The sequence below is a fragment of the Carcharhinus amblyrhynchos genome, chromosome 8 (genome assembly GCF_965287045.1).
Source record: "Carcharhinus amblyrhynchos chromosome 8, sCarAmb.v2.hapA, whole genome shotgun sequence".
Taxonomy (NCBI): domain Eukaryota; kingdom Metazoa; phylum Chordata; class Chondrichthyes; order Carcharhiniformes; family Carcharhinidae; genus Carcharhinus; species Carcharhinus amblyrhynchos.
The window spans coordinates 105,139,101-105,164,795 of NC_137331.1; the positions used below are offsets into that span (position 1 = coordinate 105,139,101).

At 43.8% G+C, this 25,695-nt stretch overlaps 1 protein-coding gene and 1 non-coding gene across 9 annotated transcripts in view; both read right to left on the minus strand.

Annotated features, from left to right (window-relative positions):
* Window positions 1-25,695, minus strand: part of adgrb1a (adhesion G protein-coupled receptor B1a) — a 299,558-nt gene that overhangs the window by 176,428 nt on the left and 97,435 nt on the right. The window lies entirely within an intron of this gene.
* LOC145347163 (U2 spliceosomal RNA) lies at window positions 3,129-3,320 on the minus strand. Its single transcript, XR_013887810.1, has one exon. It is a non-coding gene; the product is annotated as a U2 spliceosomal RNA (small nuclear RNA).

Genomic DNA, 25,695 nt, shown 5'->3' on the forward strand with positions numbered 1-25,695 from the left:
TTACTGGAGTTTTCTGTCCCATGTCTTTACTCACACCAAATCTGGCTCTCCTATCACCACAGCACTCACCTACATTATCCCTTGGTCAAGCGTTGCTGCAATTTTTATTTATTGTTTATCAATCTGTATTAATCATATTCTTTTCCCCAAAACATTGATTTTGCTGCTCAGTTTTCAGCAATTATTTTAAAACCTTTCACCCTCCATTGTGAACATCAAAAATTCATAGAAGACATGGAGTTCACATGCCATTGACGCATTGCTAATCATTTCTGTCAGAAAATAAACAACAACTTGTATTTATATCACACTTCCAAAGTGATAAGAAGTCCCAAGGCACATTGTGGAGGCGTTGGATAACAAAACATAATCCCAAACCCCCATGGAGGAGATTCGGGCAGAGGACCAAAAATTTAATCAAAGAGGTCAGTTTTAAGGAGTATCTTAAAGGAGGAAAGGGAGGTAGAGAAACAGAGATGTGTACAGAGGGAATTCTGAAGCTTGGGGCCCAGGCAGCTGGCCACGAATGGCGAAGCGATTAAAACAAGGGCTACTCAACAGACCCACTCCTTTTTTCCGATAAATCTCGCAGCTGGGGTAACGCTCCAGCTGTTTTCTCTCCCCTGCAACACTGAGGTCAATGATAATGTCCCAAAAGTAGCCCGGTTGATAAATAGATAAGGCAGAAGTTTCACCCCTTGGCCAACAGGTCTGCATGGCTGTTTACCATACTCGACGAAGTGTTTTCCAACTGAGCCACAAAAACTACTAAAAGAAAACATGCACTTTTGAAACTGGTGCACCTCGGGGCTATCTTCTAGAAATTGCAGCTACTTTTTCTTTACTCATTTATAACCTGACCCCATTTTTCTGCTACAAGGATGAATGTATAGGCTCACTACTGTACCTGTCCTGAGGCAACAGCAGAGACCAGTAGAATTAGCTGTTTCAGAATGCATTGCAATACAAAATGGAGGGGGGAAACGGGGAACATCAAAATCATAGAACACTACAATGCAGAAAGAGGCCCTTTGGTCCATTGAGTCTGCACCAAACACAGTCCCACCAAGATCCTACCCCCATATCCCTACATATCTTACCCACTAACCTATGCATCTCAGGACTCTCAGGGGCAATTTTTAGCATGGTCAATCAACTTAATCTGCACATCTTTGGGCTGTGGGAGGAAACCGGAGTACCCGGAGGAAACGCGCCCAGACGCAAGGAGAATGTGCAAACTCCACACAGACAGTGACCCGAGCCAGGAATCGAACCCAGGTCCCTGGAGCTGTGAAGCAGCAGTGCTAACCATTGTGCTACCGTACCACCCCAAAAGCCAGAGAAGCAATTATTATCATTAACATAATACCATTGCTTACTCGCTATTGCCTTCTATTACTGAGGACTCCGAAACAAATTTATCTTTCCATAGCGAATGGTGGTTAGTATATTAGTGCAGGTACACAGCGGCTACCAGTTAGCTTTGATGCAGGTGTCGGTGACAACAGGGTTACAATATCAGATTATTGAGCCTATCAACTAATGGGGAATAAAATCAGCTATCCTTCCAATCCAGACAAACATGTACTGAGCAGTATGACTCGGTTCAGAATGGGATGGTGTTCTGAAATCCAGCCTTTTAACAATCCCTATTGAGACCCACATATGAGGAATAGCTACACAAGGAACAAATGAATGAAGGAAGGAATTTATGTTAATATCAGAAGTTGACCAGCATCCAGTCCTATTCCTCAATGGTTTCTTTTCAAAGTGAGGTGGGGTAAGGGGTGGGGGTAAGGCAGTGAAGCGACTGCCAAACTGGACAAGAGATACAAAGAAAAGAAGAAAATTTACCAAAGGAGACTGAACAGGAAGTAAAAGAAACGTTTGGTAAAGGAACAAAATGTGTGAAGACTACTACACTTGCAGGGACCAGGAAAGTGACAACTACTGGAAATGTAGCAGAGGCAGGTTCAATCCAGGCATTCTAGAGGGCATTAGATAAATACTTGATTTGAAACAATGTGCAGGGATGCAGGGAAAAGACAGGGAAGTGGAACTAAGTCAGGGTCTGGAATTTTACCACCCTGCCAGCCATGGGAATCTAAGCAGGCAATGGACAGAAAATGGGAAGGTCCATTGACTTCAGGCCAGATGTTATGGGTTCAGGATGAGCGAGGCCATAAAATCCCACCCTCGTTTGGAGAGCAGACATGATGGGCCAAATGGCCTCCTTCTGCACTATAATAATTCTGTGATTCTATTGTTTCACTGAGTTTTGTAAATGAAACGATACACTTGCTTCTTAAAAGCTCGACCAGTGTTTCCATGAGTGGTTGAGATTTAAGTTCAAACTCTCTAGTTCATTAATCTGAGAACCCAGGAAGAAAGTGGAAGGCACTTAAAGTGGGAATTAATTGCCTACAGAAAGACTTCAATCTGCAGCAGAGCAATATGGCTGCCTAAGAGCCATCCTACCATGGTCTTAAATGGGCAGTTTTAAGTTTATTTATTAGTGTCAAAAGTAGGCTCACATTAACACTACAAAGAAGTTACTGTGAAAATCCCCTAGTTGCCACATTCTAGCTCCTGTTCGGGTACATTGAGGGAGAATTTAGCATGGTCAATGCATCTAACCGGCAAATCTTTCAGACTATGGAAGGAAATTGGAGCACCCAGAAAAAGCCCACACAGCCATGGGGAGAATGTGCAAACTCCACTCAGACAGTGACCAAAGTTGGGAATCGAGCCCGGGGGCTGTAGGGAGCAGTGCTAACCACTGTACCACCATGTCAACCCTGTGAGGAAGGCGGTGGGGTACTTGCCCTGCACCCACTCATCCAATTAAATGCCCCAGCGCCGCCTTGTGGGAGGGCTTTTAATTTTATCCATGATTCTTAATTCTGGTTACTAAATTGTTACCTTTGCTGGAAGAATGAACTTCAACTGAGGACAGCTAGACAACTTATCCACTTATTGAAAGTATGGACAATGCTCCACTTTTTTTTTAAACTTTATTCCAATCCAATCAAGTCAAATTAAACCCAATTCAGAGTCCCAACAAGTTGGGACATTCCTGATCCAAGCTGACAAGACAGGGCTCTCACCTCCTGTCTTGGGCTTGATCTACATGATCCAAGCTGACTGGAGTAGGTGTAGCTCCTCCTCCAGGGCTTGATCTTATTTGCATCTTAGCCAAATGGCCGAGATGCCGCTTTAAAAAATTGCTTCAAATGAAGCTGAAATGTAATCTAATGACTTCAATCAAGTGCAGCATGTCGATACTACACTTGATCTTAGCCAAAAGGCCGAGACAGGATAGTTAGTGAGATTTTGCAAGTCCAGGCACTTTGCTTGACTCAGACTAAGGGTCTGGCACAGAGTGAGCGCAGAAACAACACGCTCTCTCTGCACTATAAACGTCTGTAGTCCCATGTCTGTGATATGCACAGCAGTTGGATATTTCACAAGGGGTGGGCACAGATTAATGGTATCCTCAGAAGGTCAGTGCAGAGTTAACAAGTTATGGCAGATTCTCAAAAACATAAAGCAAACACGAGGCTATCTAAGGTGCTGTTTTGTGGGATTGTTTAGCCCATTTAGCCAAATGGCCAGATTGATGACATAGATTCAATCCCTACACTGCCTCCTTGTCTTTGACGCAATTGAGGAGAGGTCTCCCCTCATTCTATAAATATCAAATCCCTAATAAAAAGAGATATGCCTTTGTGGACTATGGCTAATTACTGAATACTTTGCTGACTACTGCTGTTAAGTGCCTAATCTGAAAATTGATCTCCTTCTCCCATTTTAGATATGCAAGCTGTGCTGGAGGCTGAGAGTTGCCAATGTGAATATTTCTGTTTAAAAAGGGAGAAGTGGACAAACCTATGGACGACTCAAATCATCAAAATGAAATGTTAACTTTGCTTCTCGCCAAATATGCTGCTTGACCTATGATGTATTCCTAGCATTTTCTGTTTCTTTTTATTTTGCCTTGCTCTATCAGTGGCAATGGGTCAGCTTCTAGAGGGTAAAATCATTGCTCACAGGGTTATTATGAACAGTCAATATAGTGTTATAAAAATTAAGTAGTGCCTGAGGCAATTAATAGAACATTTGGATGCTCATTAGAAAGGAAATGCTGTGAATGCTCTGCCTATGGCTTTACAAAATAGATTGTTAATAAAATTGAGACCATACAGGGTTAAAGAGACTGTAGCAACAAAGATACGAAAAGGATTGTGAGTATTTAATATTTTTCCGATTTATTCCATAACTTCCTCACTGACCAGCTGAGGGTTCAGTCACCCTCATTCTTAATAATTATATTTTAATAATGCTATTTCATTCAATAAACAGATTTGTGGCCCAAAGGCCAAATTTCAGTATAGCGTCATTTATAAAATTCATATGTAAACTCAGTAATTAAGATAAAAGTAAAGAAATCATGCAATAACAAAAATAGTCAAGTTCTGTACATAATTGGAAAGTGGTGGACGGAATATTGAATATTGAATTAAAATTATATTACAATCGCGAACCAACATACCAATCCTAGGTACAAGTACATATAGATTTCATCATTTAACTACTTCATTGAAGACCTGAATCACATAAGGAACAGATTATGCCTATTGATAGCAGGTTGATTTACTGCAAAGTAATGTGAGCTGACACATTTTGGTACATAGGAATTGTTAGATGAAGAACATTAAGGTACATCTAGTTAGCTTCTGGTAGTTATGTGGCACCGTGATAATCATTAGAATCTACCTTTCACAATTAGTCTGCAACAGAGTCAAAATAACACAAAATAAATCTCAGTGTTGGAGTGCATCGGGAACAAAATCCTTTTTTTAAATTTGAATTATTATTGTCACGTGTATTGAGATACAGACAAATCAAACTGCTCATTAAGTACAGAGGGGAGAAGGAAAGGATAGAGTGCAGAATAACAGCACACTAGACTAATAATCCAGACATCTGGACCAATGATTCAGAGGCATGATCCCACCGTTCCAGCTGGGAAATTCAAATCCTGTTCAGTAAATAAATATTAGCAACCATATATGGGCAACACAGTGGCACAGTGGTTAGCACTGCTATCTCGCAGTGCCAGGAACCTGGGTTCGATTACCGGCTTGGGTCACTGTCAGTGCAGAGTTTGTACGTTCTCCCTACTCTTCGTGGGTTTCTTCCGAGTGCTCTGATTTCCTCTCAGTCCAAAAGATGTGATGATTAGATGCATTGACCACGCTAAATTCTCCCTCAGCATAATTGAACAGGAGTGTGGCAACTAGGGGATTTTAACAGTAACTTCACTGCAGTGTTAATGTGAGCCTACTTGTGACACTAATAAATGAACTTAAAACTTAAAAAACAGGGTGTCATATAAACTCTTCTGGTTCACCAACATCTTTAGGGAAGCACATTTGCTGACCTTGGTTCTGCCCTGTACATGGCTCCATAACCACAGCAATGTGATTGACCCTTGACTGCTTTCTCTAAAATGGTGCAGCAAGTCAGTAGAAAGTACAGCATTAGAAAGTGAGACATACAAAGTATAATAATAAAACTAGATAGCATGAACATAGACATCGGATTTAGACATGTCAAATAGTCGACCCTGCAAAGTCATTGCCCTTTGGGGACTTGTGCCAAAACTGGGAGAATTGCCCCATAGTCCCGTAAAGAAATAGCCTAACATGGTCTTAACCACAGACTGTGCCCTAAGGAATCTGGCCAGCTTAATCAGTAGTAGTGCTACCGAGCCACTCTTGGTGACGGATTATTCCTTTTAGCCACCATTACCAGTTCTGAGTATATACTTACCAGAGGGTCAGACACACCAGAAGTGGAGGCAGAGTAGCATATACTTGGTGGGGGTGGGTAGGGAATGGAGCAAAGGTGGGTATTGGCAGGAGTTTGTGAGAGGAGCTGCCCTCAGAGTCCCCAACATCGACCATGGACCTCATATAAAGTCTCATGATGTCAGATCAAACATGGCAAGGGGCAAGGAAACTCCTGCTGAATATAAAAGCAGGGAGGTCTTGCTGCAACTGTACAGGGTACTGTTGAGGCCGCAACTGGAGTACTGTGTGCAGTTTTGGTCACCGCACTTGCGCAAGGATATATTGGTCTTGGAGGGAGTGCAGAGAAGGTTTACTAGGCTGATACCGGAGATGAGGGGGTTGGCCTATGAAGAGAGACTGAACAGACTGGATCTGTACTCATTGGAGTTCAGAAGGCTGAGGTCAGACCTTATAGAGACATATAAGATAATGAAGGGGGATAGATAGGGTAGAGGTAGAGAGATTCTTCCCGCTTAGAAAGGATAGCAGGACTAGAGGGCACAGCCTCGAGATAAGAGGGGGGCAGTTTAGATCAGAGTTGAGGAGGAACTTCTTCACTCAAAGGGCAGTGAATCTCTGGAATTCTCTGCCCATTGAAGTGGTGGAGGCTACCTCGCTGAATATATTTAAGTCATGGGTAGATAGCTTTCTGATAGACAAGGGGATAAAGAACAAAGAACAAAGAACAAAATCAGCCCGGGAAACAGGCCCTTCGGCCCAATGAGCCCGCGCCGCCATCTCAACACCACCAGTCCACCTCTCTACTCATGACCCCTATCTAATGTTTTATGGCCATCCAGATTGAGGGAAACTGATTTAGGGACAATTTATTCCTGCCAATCAGCCTAACAGCACATCTTTGGGGTGTGGGAGGAAACTGGAGCACCAGGAGAAAACCCATGCAAGCACGGGGAGAATGCGCAAACTCCCACAGACACCGGCCCAAATCCATGTGTCTGCACAGCAATCAGCGATAGTCACTGAGCTGTCGTCTTGCCCAGTATCTTGTCCAGTTTAGGCACACATTAACGACATGAAGCACTAGGCCAATCTTGAACAACCAAGAGCAGCCCCAGTACGACCCATCGTGTGTATGCCCCTCGTTGGACACGAGGTGGACCGACTTAAAACCTGTGAATGAAAGAGAAAAAAAAATTAATATCACACTATACCCATTTACATTACCAGGGACGCCCCAATGCTAATGACCCTTATTTAAAAGGTTCTCCTATATCCACCCATCTCCAACTCAGTCATATGCCTGTCTAAGTTACTCTTAAATGACTCAAGTGTGTTTGCCTCCACCACCTTACTTGGCAGAGTATTCCATACCCCCACTACCCTCTGTGTGAAAAACCTCCCTCTAATATCTGTGTTGTACCGCTCCCCCCTCACCTTAAGTCCATGGCCCCTTGTCCTACGTGTCTCTATTATAGGAAATAGCTTACCTCTGTTTACTCTATCTATACCCTTCATAATCTTATTTACCTCTATTAGATCCCCCCTCAGTCAGCGTCTTTCAAGGGAAAAGAGCCCCAATTTCTTCAATCTTTCCTCATACCCCAGTCCTTCCATACCAGGCAACATCCTGGTAAACCTCCTCTGCACTCTCTCCAGAGTCTCCACGTCCTTCCGGTAGTAAGGCGACCAGAACTGTATGCAGTACTCCAAATGCAGCCGAACCAACGCTCTGTACAACTGCAACATTAGACTCCAGCTCTTATATTCTATACCTCTTCCTATAAAGGCTAACATACCATAGGCTTTCTTCACCACACTCTCCACTTGCACCGCCACCTTCAAAGACTTGTGCACTTGCACCCCCAGGTCTCACTGCGACTCTATACTCTTTACGGGCTTACCCTTTATCATATAACTTCCCCCTACATTATTCCGGCCAAAATGCATCACCTCACATTTATCTGGATTAAACTCCATTTGTCACGTATCTGCCCAATCAACTAGCCTATCAATATCCTGCTGTATTGCCAGACACTGCTCCTCACTGCCCGCCAATCCAGCCATCTTGGTGTCATCAGCAAATTTGCTGATCACACCACCTACTCCCTCTTCCAAATCATTTATATACACTACAAAGAGAAGAGGTCCCAGTACCGAGCCTTGCGGCACACCACTAGTGACAGACCTCCAGCTAGAAAAAGACTCCTCCACAACTACTCTCTGACTCCTCTTTGCAAGCCAGTTCTCTACCCATCTAGATACCTGACCACATATCCCATGAGTTTTAATCTTCTGTACCAACCTACCATGAGGGACTTTGTCAAACGCCTTACTGAAATCCATATAGACAACATCAACGGCTCGTCCTTCGTCAACCGTTTTTGTCACCTCCTCAAAGAATTCTACCAGATTCGTAAGGCAAGACTTCCCCTTGACAAAGCCATGCTGCGTATCCTTAATCAGATCGCAATGCTCCAAATGCGCATACATCCTATCCCTAAAAATCCTTTCCATCAACTTACCTACCACTGACGTTAAGCTCACCGGCCTATAGTTACCTGGGCTATCATGGGGAGAAAGCGGGAAAGTGGAACTGATCCACTTCAGATCAGCCATGATCTTATTGAATGGCGGGGCAGGCTCAAAGGGTGAGATGGCCTACTCCTGCTCCTACTTCTTATGTTCTTATGCTGATAATCACCAACTCCCCAAATTCAGCTGATGAATTAATATTCCTCCATCTTGAACATCACTTGGAAGAAGCACTGAGGGCACTGAATCATTGGTGAATGATTGCATTGTCCATCCCCAAGAATAGCCCAATGACACCAATACTGACTGAACTGGTTGAGTTCTGAAGGGCATAAGTGTCAACCTTGCTTTGTGGTAAGTGGTGAGCCAACCAACATGAGGGCAAAAATCAATTTAATCTCAGCTTCACCATTCTACCTGTTGGAGGTATATTTGTCCATGATAGTACTGGTAGGAGTGACCACTGCACTGTGGTAATGGAGACAATGGATAGGATTTTACAGTCACGCTTGTTCCAAAACTATAAAATCCCACTTGAGGTCAATGGACCTTTCCATGGCCTACCCCTTGCCCATCCATGGTGGCGGAATGGTAAAATTTGCCCCATTGTCCCTTTTTCACACTGAGCTATCCTCCATCATGTTGTGTAATGTTACCACTGTGTTAAATGGGACAGATTTTGAACAGAATTAGCAGCTTGAATCTGGACATCCAAGCCCTTAAGCAAGTTCAAATAAAGCTATAACACTGGCATTTACCCAACAAAGATCAAATATTTTCAGATTTATCCTGTTCACAAAAAGCATGCCAAATACAATCTGGCCAATTACTGCCCCATCAGCCCACTCTCAATCATTCGTAGAGTGATAGAAGTCATTGTCAATTCTGTCAAGTGAGACTTATTCATCAAGAGCGTGTTTGACAATGCTCAGTTTGTGTTCCCGATCTCAACATAGTGGTGGCTCCAAACCCTTCACACCAGGGCAACGTATGACTGCATGTTGCATCGTGGAGCCCTAGCAACACTGAAACCAATGTGAATTGGGGAAAACTCTCTGCTGACTGGAATCATACCTAGCAAAAGGAAAATGATCACAGCTAATAATCCAAGCTCCAGGACTTTGCTGCAGGTGATCCTTAAGGTTGTGGCCCAGACACAACCATTGTCAGCTGCTTCATCAATGACCTACCCTCCGTCATAAAGTCATGACCGGTGATCTTCACTGATGATTGCACAATATTTAATACATTCCACAACTCCTCAGATAATTAAAAAGCCACTGATAGCAAGATTTGGGCAACGTGGAAGGTTAGGTAAATAAGTGGCAAGAAACATGAATGTCACACAAATGCTAATCAATGATCATGTCCCACAAGAAAGAGTCTCACAACCTTTTGTTTACATTCAATGACAGGTCCATCATGAAATCCCCCATCGGCAACATCCTAGGAATCATCATTGAACATAAATTTAATTGGGCCAGCCACATTAATACTGTTGCTACACAAACAAGTCAGAGACTGAGCAGAGAGAATGACTCACCTCATGAATTAATCAAATCTTCTCCCCAAATCAGGAACAATCCTTATTTGTACGGCTGGCTGCAGCTCCAAAAACACTCAAGAAGCTCAACACTTCCCAGGAGAAAACAGTCCAATCTTGCTCTTTAAACATTCACGTGATATGCCTCCACCACAGGCACATCACAATTGCAATGCATACAAAGATGCACTCAGCAACTCACCAAGGTATCTCCCAAACCAGAGCTACCACCTAGAGTGACAAGTGCGGTAGATGCATGGGGACACCACCACCTCCAAGATCTCCTCCAAATCACACACCATCCTGATTTGAAAATATGCTGCCATTTTCTTCATTGATGTGAGATCAAAACATTGGAACATCCACCATAATAGCACTTTTGGACCAGTTTAGCACCACGGACTGCACTATCTCAAGAATGCAGCTCATGGACATCTTTCTAAGGACATAGGACATAAGAAAGAGGAACAGGGACATTGGGATAGGACAATTAGGGATAGGCAATAAGCACTCACCTTTCCAATGATGCCTACATCCACCTACAATAAACAAACATCCAAAGCAAGGCACATTTACCACACATCTTGTCTCAAATTGCTAATATAGTTGAAGATAAAATAAGAGGTTCAGATACATAGATTTTTACAGTGGGAGGACAGGTTGATAACACTGTAAAAAGAACAAGAACACGAAATCGAATGTTTCAAAAATAGCAACACGGTGTGGAACAGCAAATTAATAATTCTTTAAGCATCAGATAGAATATTTTGTAAGAATTTAGCTATCCTATTTTAGGAAAATGTCAAAATGGTAGAGAAGGTAACTTAGAAACATAGAAACTCAAAGCAAGTGTTTGCCATTCGGTCCTTCAAACCTACTTCGCAATTCATCATGATCATGGCTTATCATCAATTTCAATATTCTGATCTACCCTTCCATCACATTTTCCTTGATTCCTTTAGCCCCTATACTGTACTTAATTTCTTCTTGAAACTACACATTGTGGCCTCAACTACTTTCTGTAATAGTGAATTCCACACATTCACAACCCTCTGGGTGAAGAAATTTCTCCTCACTTCTGTTCTAAAGATTTAGCCATGCCCTCAAACTATGACCCCTAGTTCTGGACTTCTCCATCATTGGGAATACTGAGTCCACCCTGTTGGAATCCTGTTCGAATTTTATAACTTTCATGAGGTCCCCTCTCATTCTTCTAACCTCCAATGAATACAATCCTAACCCACTTAGTGTCTCCTCATATGACAGACTTGCCATCCCAGGAATCAGCATGGTAAATCTTCACTATACTCCCTCTATAGCAGGGACATCCTTCCTCAGAGAAGGACAACAAAACTGAACACAATATTCCAAGTGTGGCCTTGCCAATGCCCTGTACAATTGCAGTAAAACAGCCCTAACCCTGTAAAGTTAAAAGTTCATTTGCTAGTCAAAAGTAGGCTTACATTCACACTGCAATGAAGATACTGTGAAAATCCCCTAGTTGCCAGACTCCAATGCCTGTTCGAGTCCACTGAGGGAGAATTTAGCATGGCCAATTCATCCAACTTAACCTGCACATCTTTGGACTGTGGGAGGAAACTAGAGCACCCAGAGGAATCCCACATAGACATGGGGAGAACATGCAAACTCCACACAGACAGTGACCCTGGCCGGGAATTGAACCCAGGTCCCTGGTGCTGTGAGGCAGCATTGTTAACCACTGTGCCACCATACTGCCTTCAATTATCTCAAATCCTCTCACTTGACTAGCAGGGATGTGGGGCTTTTGTTATAAGATTCAAAGGAGATCCAGCAGCATGACAATTTTGACAAAGTATATCAGGAAAACCTTAACTGTGGTCAATGAATTGGTAGCCAGAGGCACAATTTAAGACCAAAGTCCAAAGGACATCTGAGCAATTTTTTTAAGCAAAAAAAAATTAGTATGTGGAATACAGAGCAAAATGCACAATAACTTCGAAAAGGAGGTTGTTCAATAACTGAAAACATTTCAGCAGGTGTGGGGAAAAGGAAAATATCATTGAGGTAAATGGTGAGATCTTTCAAAGAGCTGGTACAGTTGCGATGGTGGAATCATTTTGATCCGTGGTGTAAAATTTGATGATTCCATGGTGTATCATTCAAAATGAATTCTGCACACGCAATGTTTTCTCTGCATCTACATTGGTAATGTGGCTCATCATTCGCTTCATAATCATTAAAAGATTATTATCACCAGAGTCTTTCGATTTCCTGCTAAATTTGCATGACCGTTAAAATCACACTATCAGGAATCACATTTCAAAATTACAGTCCCACAATTCTCCTAATAGGTTGTCAATTCTGAAGAGATAGAGGATTTCTGCCACTGTTTAAAGAGAGGGAAATGTCAATTTCACAAAGATAGTCTCTTCTGCTTCTTTCTCTGAAAGTTCCAGCATTGCCTCAGTTAGCTGGAAAACAATCTTCATGTTTGTATAAAAGAAATTGGCTTGCTGTCTTCAGTGCAGTGTGAAAATTCCTCTGGGATCTTTCGACCCAATGCCTGAGGATTTTTCATCTTTTGCGTGATTTCAATAGAACTGTCAAATTGAGGTCACTGCTTCAAGATAGGAACATAGAAATTGTGAAGAGACGACACCAAAGTTCATCAAGTCACTGTCTGCTATCATGATCACTGCCTGATACAATTCTAGTGGAGTTACTAAGCAAGCCTAACAATCAATCTCCTTCAATTAGGTTACAGTAGACCCAGAAATGACACAATATTCAAAACCCCAATTATGGGGAGCTTTGGGAAACACAGGTCCAAAGCCACTTTTTGCCTCTGAAACATACTGTGCTTAGCGAGTCTTATGTCCTGAAATGTCACATAATAAATGCTACCCTCTAATAGAAACTTATCTTAATTTTATTTGAATGAACCATTACGACCTGCTTTCTGTGCCTTCCATGGCAGTCTATTCTATAGATTTTCAATTGCCCACTAAAATGTGGGACGTGATTTTATCAATTTTGTGATGGATTGGCATCATCAGAAACCCGAACACGGACGCGGTTAACTTTGTCCAGGATCTTTTCCAGTGTCACAACATGATCATTCCAATTCTGTGTTGCTCGGAAAATTTGGGAGGATTGGCAAGGTGGCTTGTCCATTCCTTCATAGAGTCATAAGGCCCTTCGACTACACCCAACAATAAATATCACTAAAGCTGTGCTAATCTCATTTTCCAGCATCTGCCCCCTACCCTTGAATGCTTTGATGTTTCAAGTGCTCATCCAAATTTAGAGGAAAGTCCTCCAATTAAAGGAAACATGGGGCACAAAGGCTTGCCACATTTTTTGAGGCAGCAATGGTGAGGAGACCTGGGAAAGCTGTCCAGGTTTCTCACTGGGTTGCCTGCTGCAGCATCTGAGTGGCTGCAATGAGATGAATTCTCAACAAAGGGACATTTTCTATTCCCACGGAAGTGTGGATGGAAGTGACTGATGTGGTCAGCATCAGCAGTGTGCGCCTTCCAATCTAAAGACAAGAGGATCTGGAAACTCAGGATGGCATGATAGCTGAGTTGCATTAGGCTTTCAAGTGCCAAGCCCCACAGCCTGCCTTTCCCAGCATTCATCTTCACAGCACTTCTCAAGTCAAGGTTTCTTGCAGCTCCACTCATTCCCTTCTCTCAGGCAACTCACATTCAACAGCCAACACTCACACTCTCCCTTAGCCTATCGTCCTTTCACACCAATATCTCACAGTAATCCTCCACGAACATTATCCTTTCCTCCTCTCCATACAAGCCACTATGAGAATTCATATCTCTTTCTGCTTTCTTTCCTTGCAGGAGGAAACCGCAAGGCAGAAATCCAGGGACCTTCCAATGGTAGTCGACTTTTTGAGTGTGGGCAACATGGTGGCGCAATGGTTAGCACTGCTGCCTCACAGTGCCAGGGACTGGGATTTGAGTCCCGGCTTGGATCACCGTCTGTATGGAGTTTGCACATTCTCTCTGTGTCTGCGTGGGTTTCCTCTGGCTGCTCCAGTTTCCTCCCACAGTCCAAGGATATGCAGGTTAGGTGGATTGGAATGCAGAGGAGGTTTACTAGGCTGATACCGGAGTTGAGGGGGTTGAGCTATGAGGAGAGGTTGAATAAACTGGGCTTGTACTCGTTAGAGTTTAGAAGAATGAGGGGAGATCTCATTGAGACGTATAAGAAGATGAATGGGATGGATAGGATAGAGGTGGAGAGACTCTTCCCGCTCAAAAAAGACAGTAGGACTAGGGGGCACAGCCTCAAGATAAAAGGGGGGCGGTTTAGAACGGAGTTGAGGAGGAACTTCTTCACTCAAAGGGTGGTGAATCTCTGGAATTCTCTGCCCGTTGAAGTGGTGGAGGCTGCCTCGCTAAATATTTTTAAGACGCGGGTTGATGGGTTTTTGATAAGAGAGGGGATTAAGGGTTATGGGGAGAAAGCGGGAAAGTGGAACTGAGCCATGACAGATCAGCCATGATCTTATTGAATGGCGGGGCAGGCTCGAAGGGCTAGATGGCCTACTCCTGCTCCTATTTCTTATGTTCTTATGAATTGCCCCTTAGTGTCAAGGGACTAGCTAGGGAAATGCATGAGGTTGTGGGACTAGGGCCTGGGTGGGATTGGAGTTGGAGCAGACTCAGTAGGCCAAATAGCCTCCTTCTGCATGGTACGATTCTATGATTCTATGACTGTTGGCAATGCTTGTCAGCCAACTTCAATGGGAAGGAAGTCCCGCTTTAGTTGGCTGCAGGTCTCAACAGTGACCTGATCTGAAAGCCTGGGCCTCTAATGTACTGATGTCAGGGAGCTGTGGATATTGTGCTCTGTCTCCCATCTCTTGGGAGTCCATCTCTGTGACTATGCACACTGTCCTATGGAAGGATATGTTGCTGTGGAGAAGGCAACTGGTGAAGGTACTGCATCCTGCTGGCTTCCCTGCTGTTGTTCCTGACACTGTTGATCTTGATCTTGCTCCTACTCATGTCCAAAATGGGAGGTGTAGCTACATAAGTAGTTTGCATGCCAAGGGGAAGGCTGGAAAGCAGTGAACTGCAGCAGAAGGTCAGTGAAGCGCCAGACAAGTTAAATGCCTTTCACAAAATTGCCAATCGTCACTCCAGCAGTGAAAGCACTCTCTGAGAGAAGAAATGCTTTGAACAGCAATCTCTCACCTGGCCACCTCTGGCACTCCTCTGTTTCACTTGCCACAGATTCCTGACCTGCTCTAGTAGACACAGTATTTACTGAGCAGTTCCAGATACATTTTTGACCAATGATAAACGCGAGGGGGTGGGGATTTTCCCAAAGCAATTCTAAGTGTTGAATTCACATAAAAACTAGAAGAAGTTATGCTGTTTTTTTTTCAGCAGGAGTTTAAAAATGAATCTCTTGCACCCTGCAGTGCTGAGTGCCTCAGCATGAATCATGTTGGAATTTGTGAGGCGGAAATGCTGGAGAGGCCAGCAGCAGACTGTTGAGGGGCCACTTGGCATGCGCCGATCTGTCAGCACTGAGATCAGCACATGCGGAGTCGCCCTGTACTGCCCACCTCCTGATCGCTGGCCAGCTTCATCACTGGCCAGCCCCACGAACCTTGCATTGCCAGCACTCCCACCCCTCCCTTAGCCCGATCGCTAGCCTCCCGAACATTTTCGGGCCAGCTTCAACTCCCCCCTCCCCGTCCTCCTCGATGCCCCCCCCTCCCACCCCCCACCTCCTACCCCAATGTGACTCCATCTCTGCCACTTTAGATAAAGGGTTGGGTAGGAATACGGTGGACACACTTTTCAAAATGTATTTTTTTTTGCTAAATTGAGAAAGCTAGTTGAGTGACCACAGTTAGAATTCATCACAACCAAGAAGTTGGAAAACAATGGAAAGAGGACAAGATGAATGAGGGGGGATCTTATAGAAACATATAAGATTATGAAGGGAATAGGTAAGATAGGAGCAGGGAAGTTGTTTCCACTGGTGTGTGAAACTAGAATTAAGGGGCGTGGCCTCAAAATAAGGAGAAACAGGTTTAGGACTGACTTGAGGAGGAACTTCTTCACACAAAGGGTTGTGAATCTGCGGAATTCCCTGTCCAGTGAAGCAGCTGAGGCTACCTCATTGAATGTTTTCAAGGCAAGGATAGATAATTTTTTGAACAGTAAAGGAATTAAGGGTTATGGTGAATGGGCAGATAAGTGGAGCTGAGTCCATAAAAAAATCAGCCATGATCTTATTGAATGGCGGAACAGACTCGAGGGGCCAGATGGCCTACTCCGGCTCCTAGTTCTTATGCTATGATCAATCAGGGCTGGATGGTGCTGACCTTGGCATTTTAGAACCCACAGGTTACAGAGGAAAGTGAAAGCATATAAAGAGAGATTGTACTCGAATACTGAGTATTGTGATGAACGGGTGGCACGGTAGCACAGTGGTTAGCACTGCTGCTTCACAGCTCCAGGGTCCTGGGTTCGATTTCCAGCTTGGGTCACTGTCTGTGTGGAGTCTGCACATTCTCCTCATGTCTGTGTGGGTTTCCTCCGGGTGCTCCAGATGTGCAGGTTAGGTTGATTGGCCTGCTAAAATTGCCCCTTCATGTCATGATGCATGGATTAGTGGGTAAAGTATGTAGGGGGGTGGGGCCTGTGTGGGATTGTGGTCAGTGCGGACTCGATGGGCCGAATGGCCTCTTTCTGTCATGTAGGTTTCTATGAATCCTGATCTGAACACAGTAAGGCACAGAGAAGAAGAACCAGAAACCTGTGAATTATTAAAAACCATCCAAAATTTGAATAATGTCTAAAATTAAACAGTTTCCAGAGCATATTGTGGTCTTTTTTTAAAACAAGTGTAGCAGCTGTGCGGCACAGCACATTTGAGAGCCAACATGTTCACCAATGTAAACACTGAAAGAGCCTGTAGCGTCTTGTGAAATTAAGTTCCTGTTATGCTGTTATGGGGAGACATACATCATACTATCTGGTCAATAGCAGAGTCTTGGCATCAGATTTCCACAGCATGGAACCTGCAAATTATGGAAATGCTTCTTGAGAAAACAGCCCATTGAAAGTTGGAAAGGATATGAATTGCAAATTTCAGGAGGGGGAGGAAGAAAATTGAAAAACATGTAGCATGCAGTTCTTTTGGAACAACTGAAGGTGCAGTTTAAATTTATTTATTAGTGTCACAAGTAGGCTTACATTAATACTGCAATGAAGTTACTGTGAAAATCCCCTAGTCACCACACTCGGACGTCTGGATACACTGAAGGAGAATTTAGCATGGCCAATGCACCTAACCAACACATCTTTTGGACTGTGGGGGGCACCCGGAGGAAACCCATGCAGGTACAGACTTCGCACAGGCAGTGACCCAAGCTGGGAATCAAACCTGGGTCCCTGTCGCTGTGAGGCGGCAGTGCTAACCATTGTGCCACCATGCTGCCCCACCATGTAAGACCATGCAGGAAATATATCCACATGCATCTGCAGTGTGGCAACAAACCTAAATAAAGTGAAGAAATAAAGTAAAATATTGGAAATGGTTCAGCCCCAAAGGAAGGTTCAGGCAAAACACTATTGTCGGAAGTTGAAAGTAGCAACACCAAAATTACCAGGTCAAACTCGTCTGTACAATAGCACAACAAAAGATAAATCTATAAATTAAACTTCAGTCAAACTATGGATGGAAGATCAGGTGACGAATCTGTCAATCAGATCAGTAACTGAAAATTGCCAAACCCATAATAGCACACATAAAGATTCCTGGTACCCTGACAATGAAGTAAGGGGTCAAAATAACAGACCGATGCATCAGAAGGTAAGTATACATTAACACTAGGGTGAGTGCTCAAGTTATGGTCAGGAGGATGATGGCAACTCACTCAAACATTTTTGATGATGTGTTTATGAGTTGTCCCTGCTGCCTTTATTCACATAATGGAGACTCAGTTAAGTCCTTGCCAATTGTCTAATGACTAACTGATGCCTATTGTCCTTAAACAGGAGAAGTAAGAAGCATTCTTTCAATGTGGCTCCAAAGTCAGTGCCTTGTGATGGAGGATTAGAAATGAATCACCATTTGCGAATAAAAAAACTTTGGTTTTATCTAAAAAGGAAGAATGTGCAGGGTCAAAGGGAGGAAGTGGAGAAGTAGCACAAGGTGAACACTGCTTCAAAGAGCCAGCATGACACAACAGACCAAATGGCTACCTTCTGCGTATTTATGGGGAGTCACGGTGGCACTGTGATTAGCACTGCTGCCTCACAGCACCTGAGACCTGGGTTTGATTCCCGGCTCGGGTCACTGTGTGAAATCTATATGTTCTTCCTGTGTCTGCGTGGGCTTCCTCGGGTGCTTCTGTTTCCTCCCACAGTCTGAAAGACATGCTGGTTAGGTATATTGGCCATGCTAAATTCTCCCTCACTGTACCCAAACAGGCGTGGGAGTATGGCAACTAGGGGATTTTCACAGTAACTTCACTGCAGTGTTAATGTAAGTTTACTAATAAATAAACTTTAACTTTAAAAACTGCACTATAACAACTTTGGGCTCTCATGAATCCATTGGAATTCTGAATCTAACCCAAGTCAGTGTTCCTGCTATGTCTTGTCTGGAGTACCTCGAGTTGCCTGACACTAATAATAACTTTTCCTTCAGCGAAGTCAAAGTCATGAGATTTCACAGAGTTTTTGAATATCTCAGGTGAGACATATATTTCTATTTGGGTGTAATTACTTACAGTCTAAGATGGAGCATGAAAAGGCCATTCTGAATTGAGAGTCAAGTTAATGAATAACAGATAAAATAGCGTATGCAGCAATCATTTCATGCACAATTAGAGATGAGCATAAAATGTTGGCAATGTCAATGGTGCCCACTTCTCTTGTATGATGTGATATAAGCATGGTATAAAACATTGAAGTTTTAAAATGTATTTATTAGTGTCAAATGTAGGCTTATATTAACACTATAATGGAGTTACTGCAAAAATCCTTGAATTGCCATACTCTGGTGCCTGTTTGGGTACACTGAGGGAGAATTTAGCATGGCCAATGCACCTAAACAGTACAACTTTTGGACTGTAGGAAGAAACCGGATCACCTGGAGGAAACCCACACAGACACAGGGAGAACATACAGATTCTGCACAGACAGTGACCCAAGCCGAGAATCGAACCTGGGTTCCTGGCACTGAGAGGCATCAATGCTAACCACTTACAACACATCAGGATTGTTTTTCCAACCCATGTTGTTCCTTAGAAAGGAATCGTTCTGTTTTTGAGTAATTCTGAGTTAATATAGAGTTTAGGCAGAGAGTCAAAGAGATTTGCAGCATGGAAACAGGCCTTTCAGCCCACTTGTCCATGCTGCCCTTTTTTTAAACCCTAAGCTGCCCATATTTGGCCCATATCCCTCTATATCCATCTTACCCATGTAACTGTCTAAGTGTTTTTCAAAAGTCAAAATTGTACCCATCTCTACTACCTCTGGCAGCTAGTTCCAGACACTCATCACCTTCTGTGTGAAAAATTGCCCCTCTGGTCCCTTTTGTATGTCTCCCCTCTCATGTTAAACCTATGCCCTCTAGTTTTAGACTCCCCTATCTTTGGGAAAAGATATTGACTACCTCACTGATCTATGCCCTTCATTATTTTATAGACCTCTATAAGATCCCCCCTCAGCCTTCTATGTTTCAGAGAAAAAAAAGTCCCAGTCTATCCAGCCTCTCCTTAGACCTCAAATCATTAAGTCCTAGCAGCATCCCAGTAAACCTATCTGTACCTAAATAGTGAACTGGGAAATATAGTGCAAGCATTCAAAGGACAGTGCTTAGTGACAGAATTTCAGAAAAAATGTGGCACCAGAAGTAGTTTCCTACCCAAAAGCAATCTTAAGTTAACATAGCAAGTCAGAAAATATACCAAACAAACACTCCAAGGCACTGTAATGATGTTATACATTGTGAGAGCAAAGCTTGGATAGTTTCTCATTGTCATCACACCCCATGATATATAATCTTCCATCACCACCTATTCTTTTTAATATATGGAAATATAAGAGTCGAAATTTCTATGAATTGATCAAATTATGATAGCAGATGGAAATTTAGATTAGTTCTAGACATACTTCCAATCATTATTTTGATAGAGATATTAATGTGTTTATGATAGAGCAGAGGGGAGATGATATCCTTGTTACCTCTAACAAATTTGTCAGACATGACCTCCCCTTGACAAAGCCATAGATCATAGAACCCTACAGTGCAGAAAGAGGCCCTTTGGCCCATCGAGTCTGCACCGAACACAATCCCACCCAGGCCCTACCCCCATATCCCTACATATTATGCCCACTGATCCCTCTAACCGATGCATCCCTAGACACTAAGGAGCAATTTCTTAGCATGGCCAATCAACCTAATCCGCACATCTTTGGACTGTGGGAGGAAACTGGAGTACCCAGAGGAACCCATGCAAACATGAGGAAAACATGCAAACTCCACACAGACAGTGACCCAAGCTGGGAATCAAACCCAGGACCCTGGAGTTGTGAAGCAGCAGTGCTAACCACTGTGCTACCGTGCCGCCCATGCTGACTCAATTCTATTTTAACACGCACTTCCAAGTACTTTGCAATCTCATCTTTAATAATGGACTCTAAAATCTTGTAAAAAGTCTGGCAACACCAGGTTTTAGTCCAACCGATTTATTTGATAGTAAACTCACAAGCTTTCAAGGGGACTCCCTCTTCATCAGGTGAATGGAGAGTTCTGGCCTCGGACAGAGCATATAAAGCACAGACAGTTTAGCGATTACTGATTAGAATGCAAATCTTTACACCTAACCTGCTGTTCAAGTCCTAAAGTGGCTGACAATGTGTGTGGAAGGAGCACTGATCACAGGTTAAAGAGATGTGTATTGTCTCCAGACAGTACAGTAAGTGAGGTTTTGCGAACCCAGGCAAGTCACGGGGGTTACAGATAGTGCGACATGAACCCAAGATCCCTGTTGAGACCGTTCTCATGTGTGCGGAACTTGGCTATCAGTTTCTGCTCAGCGACTCTGCGCTGTCGTGTGTCGTGAAGGTCACCTTGGAGAACGCTTACCCGAAGGTCAGAGGCTGAATGCCCGTGACCACTGAAGTGTTCGCCAACAGGAAGGGAACAGTCTTGCCTGGTGATTGTCGAGCGATGTTCATTCATCCGTTGTCGTAGCATCTGCATGGTCTCCCCAATGTACCATGCTTTGGGACATCCTTTCTTGCAACGTATCAGGTAGACAATGTTGGCCGAGTTGCAAGTGTATTTACTGCGACTAAAATCTTGCCAATGACCAAAGTCAGGCTAACCGGCCTATAATTTCCCATCTACTGCCTCCCTCCCCTCTTAAACAGCAGTGTTACGTTAGCGACTTCCCAGTCCTCCAATGATTCCTGAAAGATCACCACCAATGCCTCCACAATTTCCAAGATAGGAGCAGGGAAGCAGTTTCCGCTATCAGTTGAAACAAAAACTAGGGGGGCATGGCCTCAAAATAAGGTGGACCAGATGTAGGACTGAGTTGAGAAGGAACTTCTTCACCCAAAGGGTTGTGAATCTGTGGAATTCCCTGCCCAGTGAAGCAGTTGAGGCTACCTCATTGAATGTTTTTAAGGCAAGGATAGACACATTTTTGAACAGTCAAGGAATTAAGGGTTATGGTGAGCGGCAGGTAAGTGGAGCTGAGTCCAGTTTGAGAGGCCAGATGGCCCTAGTTCTTATGTTCTTATGTATTGTGTCCAGTTTTGGACTCCTTGAGCCTCATTATACCATTTCCATTCAAAGTGCTGAATTTGGATGCAATTCAGATCCAACTTGGAAATCTGCTCCCAGGCGCCCCTATTAGCACTTAGCCTGAAAAAAAACTGTGAGTCTGAATCGTGCTGTGGGCAGGGCTTATCACGCCTCAAACATTTGGAGCTCTGTCACATTGTCCCCGAGCCACAAAAAGCGGATAAAGCGGCCTGGGAGTGACAGTCCCCACAAACATCACCCCCGCCCCTACAACATAAATTTCCTCTTTATCCACCCACCCCCTCTACCCAGGCCGATCATGACCCCTGCCCCCTTCCGCCCCACCAATCACCTGCAGGGTGGCAGTGGACCCCCCATGCCCAGCTCCTGCGCCCCCCCCGCCCCCAACCAGAGATCCATCTGCCCACCCCCTTCCCCCACCTCCCCCACCATCCACCCCCACCAGGGAGGGATCAGGACTTCCCCATCCCCCACCAGAGACCCATCTAACCTGCCTTCTCCTCCTCCCCGCCACCAGAGAATGATCAGGCCTCCCTTCACCCGACCCCCCCCGTCGCCCTCAACACCAGAGAATGATCTGGCCTGCCTCCTTTCCCTACCCTCACCACTGATCTGAGTCAGAGAGCCGTTGGAAGTTCTGAACTTACCTCTCCAGAAGCTGCAGCGCCCAAAACAGACCTGTTGTCGAGCATGTCTGATTCACGCCAAATCTGGACGCGCGAACGCGATGGTAAAGGGGGAAATGCTGGTAAAGATGGGTAGACAGCCTATTAATTCAATTTAAGTGCATGCAAATGGTTACAGCAAATGCATTTAAATGGTTGTTGCGGGTGCAAATTGGATCACGGCCATTCCCGGACCTTAGTAAAGTGGGTGCCTGCATAGACAGGGGCGCAGATCGCGTTAATGGTGTCATGCCTGATCTTACCACATTTTCACGCTCAAAAACGGGTGCAAAACTTCGGTAAAATCAGGCCCCTTATTTGAGGAAGGATGTGGTTGTGTTAGAAGCAGCTCAGAGGAGCTTTGCTAGGTTGATTTCAGGGATGAAGGAGTTGACATCTGTGAAGAGGTTAATAAGGTTGGGCTTGTACTCACTGGAGCTTAGAAGAATCAGAGGGGTTCCGAACAAGATTAAAAGGGATCAATAAGGTAAATGTAGACCAAATGTTTCCTCTTATGGGACAATCTAGAAGAAGAGATCACATGTATGGGTTGCAAGGTGGTAGATTTAAAACTGAGATGAGGAGGGACTACTTCTTGCAGAGGGTGGTGAATTAGTGGAATTCACGGTAGAGTCTGAATGGGTGGTAGAGGCTGAATTGTTGAATGGTTTCAAGAAGACGTAGCTATATTTCTAATTAAAAAAGGGAAAGAGGGATAAGGGGAAAAAGTGGGGAGGTAGATTTGAAACCAGGGAGAGATCAGCCATGATCTGATTGAATGGTAGAGCAGGCTCATTGGGCTAAACTTGCCTACTTCTGCTCCTAATTCCTATGTTTTATGTTTATTTATTTGTGTCAAAAATAGGCTTACACTAACACTGCAATGAAGTAACAGTGAAAGTCTCCCAGTCGCTATGCTCCTGCACCTGTTCAGGCATACTGAGCGAGAATTTAGCACGGTCAAAACCTAACCAGCATGTCTTTCAGACTGTGGGAGGAAACTGGAGCACCCGGAGGAATCCGCGCAGACACAGGGAGAATGTGCAGACTCTGCACATTCAGCGACCCAAGCCAGGAATCGAACCTAGGTGACACAAATACAGCATTTATTGCCTTGCCCTAATTGCCATGGGGATGTTACGAGCCAACCAGATACCCTGTAACTGGAGTCACTTATAAACCATGAGGCCAAGTAAGAGTGGCCTGTTTCTTCCTAAAGGACGCTGATGAACAGGCTGGGTATTTACAATATGATGTGGAAATGCTGGTGCTAGACTGGGGTCAGCACAATCTCGCAACACCAGGTTAAAGTCCAACAGTTTATTTGGTAGCACAAGCTTTTGGAGCATTGCTCCTTCTTCAGGTGAGTGAAGAATTGTGTTCACAAACAGGGCATACATAGACACAGACTCAATATATAAGATAATGGTTGGAATACAAGTCTTTATAGGTACAGACAATGAGAGTGGAGGCTTGATTACCTGTAAAGGCTCACATTCCAACCATTATCTTGTAAATTGAGTCTGTGTCGACGTTTGTTCTGTTTGTGAACACAACTGTTCACTCACCTGAAAAAAGGAGCAACATTCTGAAAGCTTGTACGACCAAATAAACCTATTGGACTTTAACCTGGTGATGTGAGACTTCTTACTGTATTTACAATATAACAGCTTCCATGATCATATCTTGTGCAGCCTAATGATGATCCAATTTATTGAATTCATTTTCAAGGTGATGTCAGGATGGAGCATTGCAATAAAGGTTTGACTAAGTTGTGATGATAAACAATGGTTGTTATCACATTCTAAAGAGTGCAAAGGTTACAGCTTAGACAATAATCAATGGTAGGGGAAGTATAAATCCTGTCTCAGTTAATTAGGAAAGCAACACTTCAGGTATAAATATAGATAAGCATCCAGTCTCAAAGAGTAGAATGAAAGCACATCACAGATACTTCTCAAAATCAATGAGACACCAAAATCGTGTCAAAGTTATTTTTTTAAAAAAGAAAGGAAAATTCACCGAAGTACAGAAAATAGATCAAAGAATAGGAACAGCAACAGATGCAAATTAGAAGAATTCACAGCATCCCTAAGAACAGCTAACAACTCGGGCCCGAGATCTGTCGTACAAATCATTATCACCTCCTCACTTAGCTAGCAATTTCTGGAACTGTCAGTCTTTAGAAATCTTGCAGAAAAGAGCTCTCAACACTTCTTCTGTGGGCGAGTAAGCCATAAAACATCTGCAATGATTTTCCAGCGTCAAGCCGACACTCATATATGAACATAGCATGATTCAGGACTGCAAAGAGTTTGACACAGTTGTATGTGATATTTGTGACAGTGACGTCACATACAGGTTTCTTTTCATTTATTCGTCGAACATGTGCATCACTGGCTGGCCAGCATTTATTGCCCATCCCCAGTTGTCCTTGAAACTGAGTAGCCTTTTAGGCCATTTCAGAGGGCAGATAAAAGTCAACCACATTGCTCTGGCTCTGGAGTCATATAGAATAGAATCCCTACAGTGCAGAAGGAGACCATTCGGCCCATCAAGCCTGCCCCAACCACAATCCTGCCGGGTTCTGTTCTGGTCTTGGGTCACTGTCTGTGTGGATCTGCACATTCTCCCGTGTTGCATGGGTTTCCTCCGGGTGCTCCGGTTTCGTCCCACAGTCCCAGAGACGTGCTGGTTAGGTGTACTGGCCATGCTAAATTCTCCCTCAGCGTACCCGAACAGGCACCAGAGTGTGGCAACTGGGATATTTTCACAGTAACTTCATTGCAGCGTTAATGTAAGCCTACTGGTGACGCTAAATAAATAAACAAATAAATAATTAAAAAAAACTAAACTTTGAGACAGTGGCAGAGTGGTATTTCACTGGAATAGTAATCCAGGGACCCACGGCAATGATATAGGGACTTGGCTTTGCATCCTACAGCGGCAGATGGTGAAATGTGAATTAAATGAATATCTGGAATTAAAAGGCGAACAAAACCATTGTTGATTGTCGTAAAAATCCATTTGGTTCACTAATGTTCTTCAGGAAAGAAAATCTGCTGTCCTTACCTGGTCTGGCCAACATGTGGCTCCAGATCAGACTCTTCAACGTCCTCAGGGGTGGGCAATAAATGTAGGCCCAGCCAGTGACATCCAGGTCCCACGACCGAATAAAAGGCTAAATAATGTTTTTTTTGCTTCCGAGAGGATCGCTGATAATTTTGCTCATAATAGCTGCTCTTATCAAAAGCTGTGTAAAGGCTGGAAGGGAAGGGCCAGGTGGAACTGAGGCAGGCTAAAGAGGGAAGAGAAGGAAGTTGGCTGG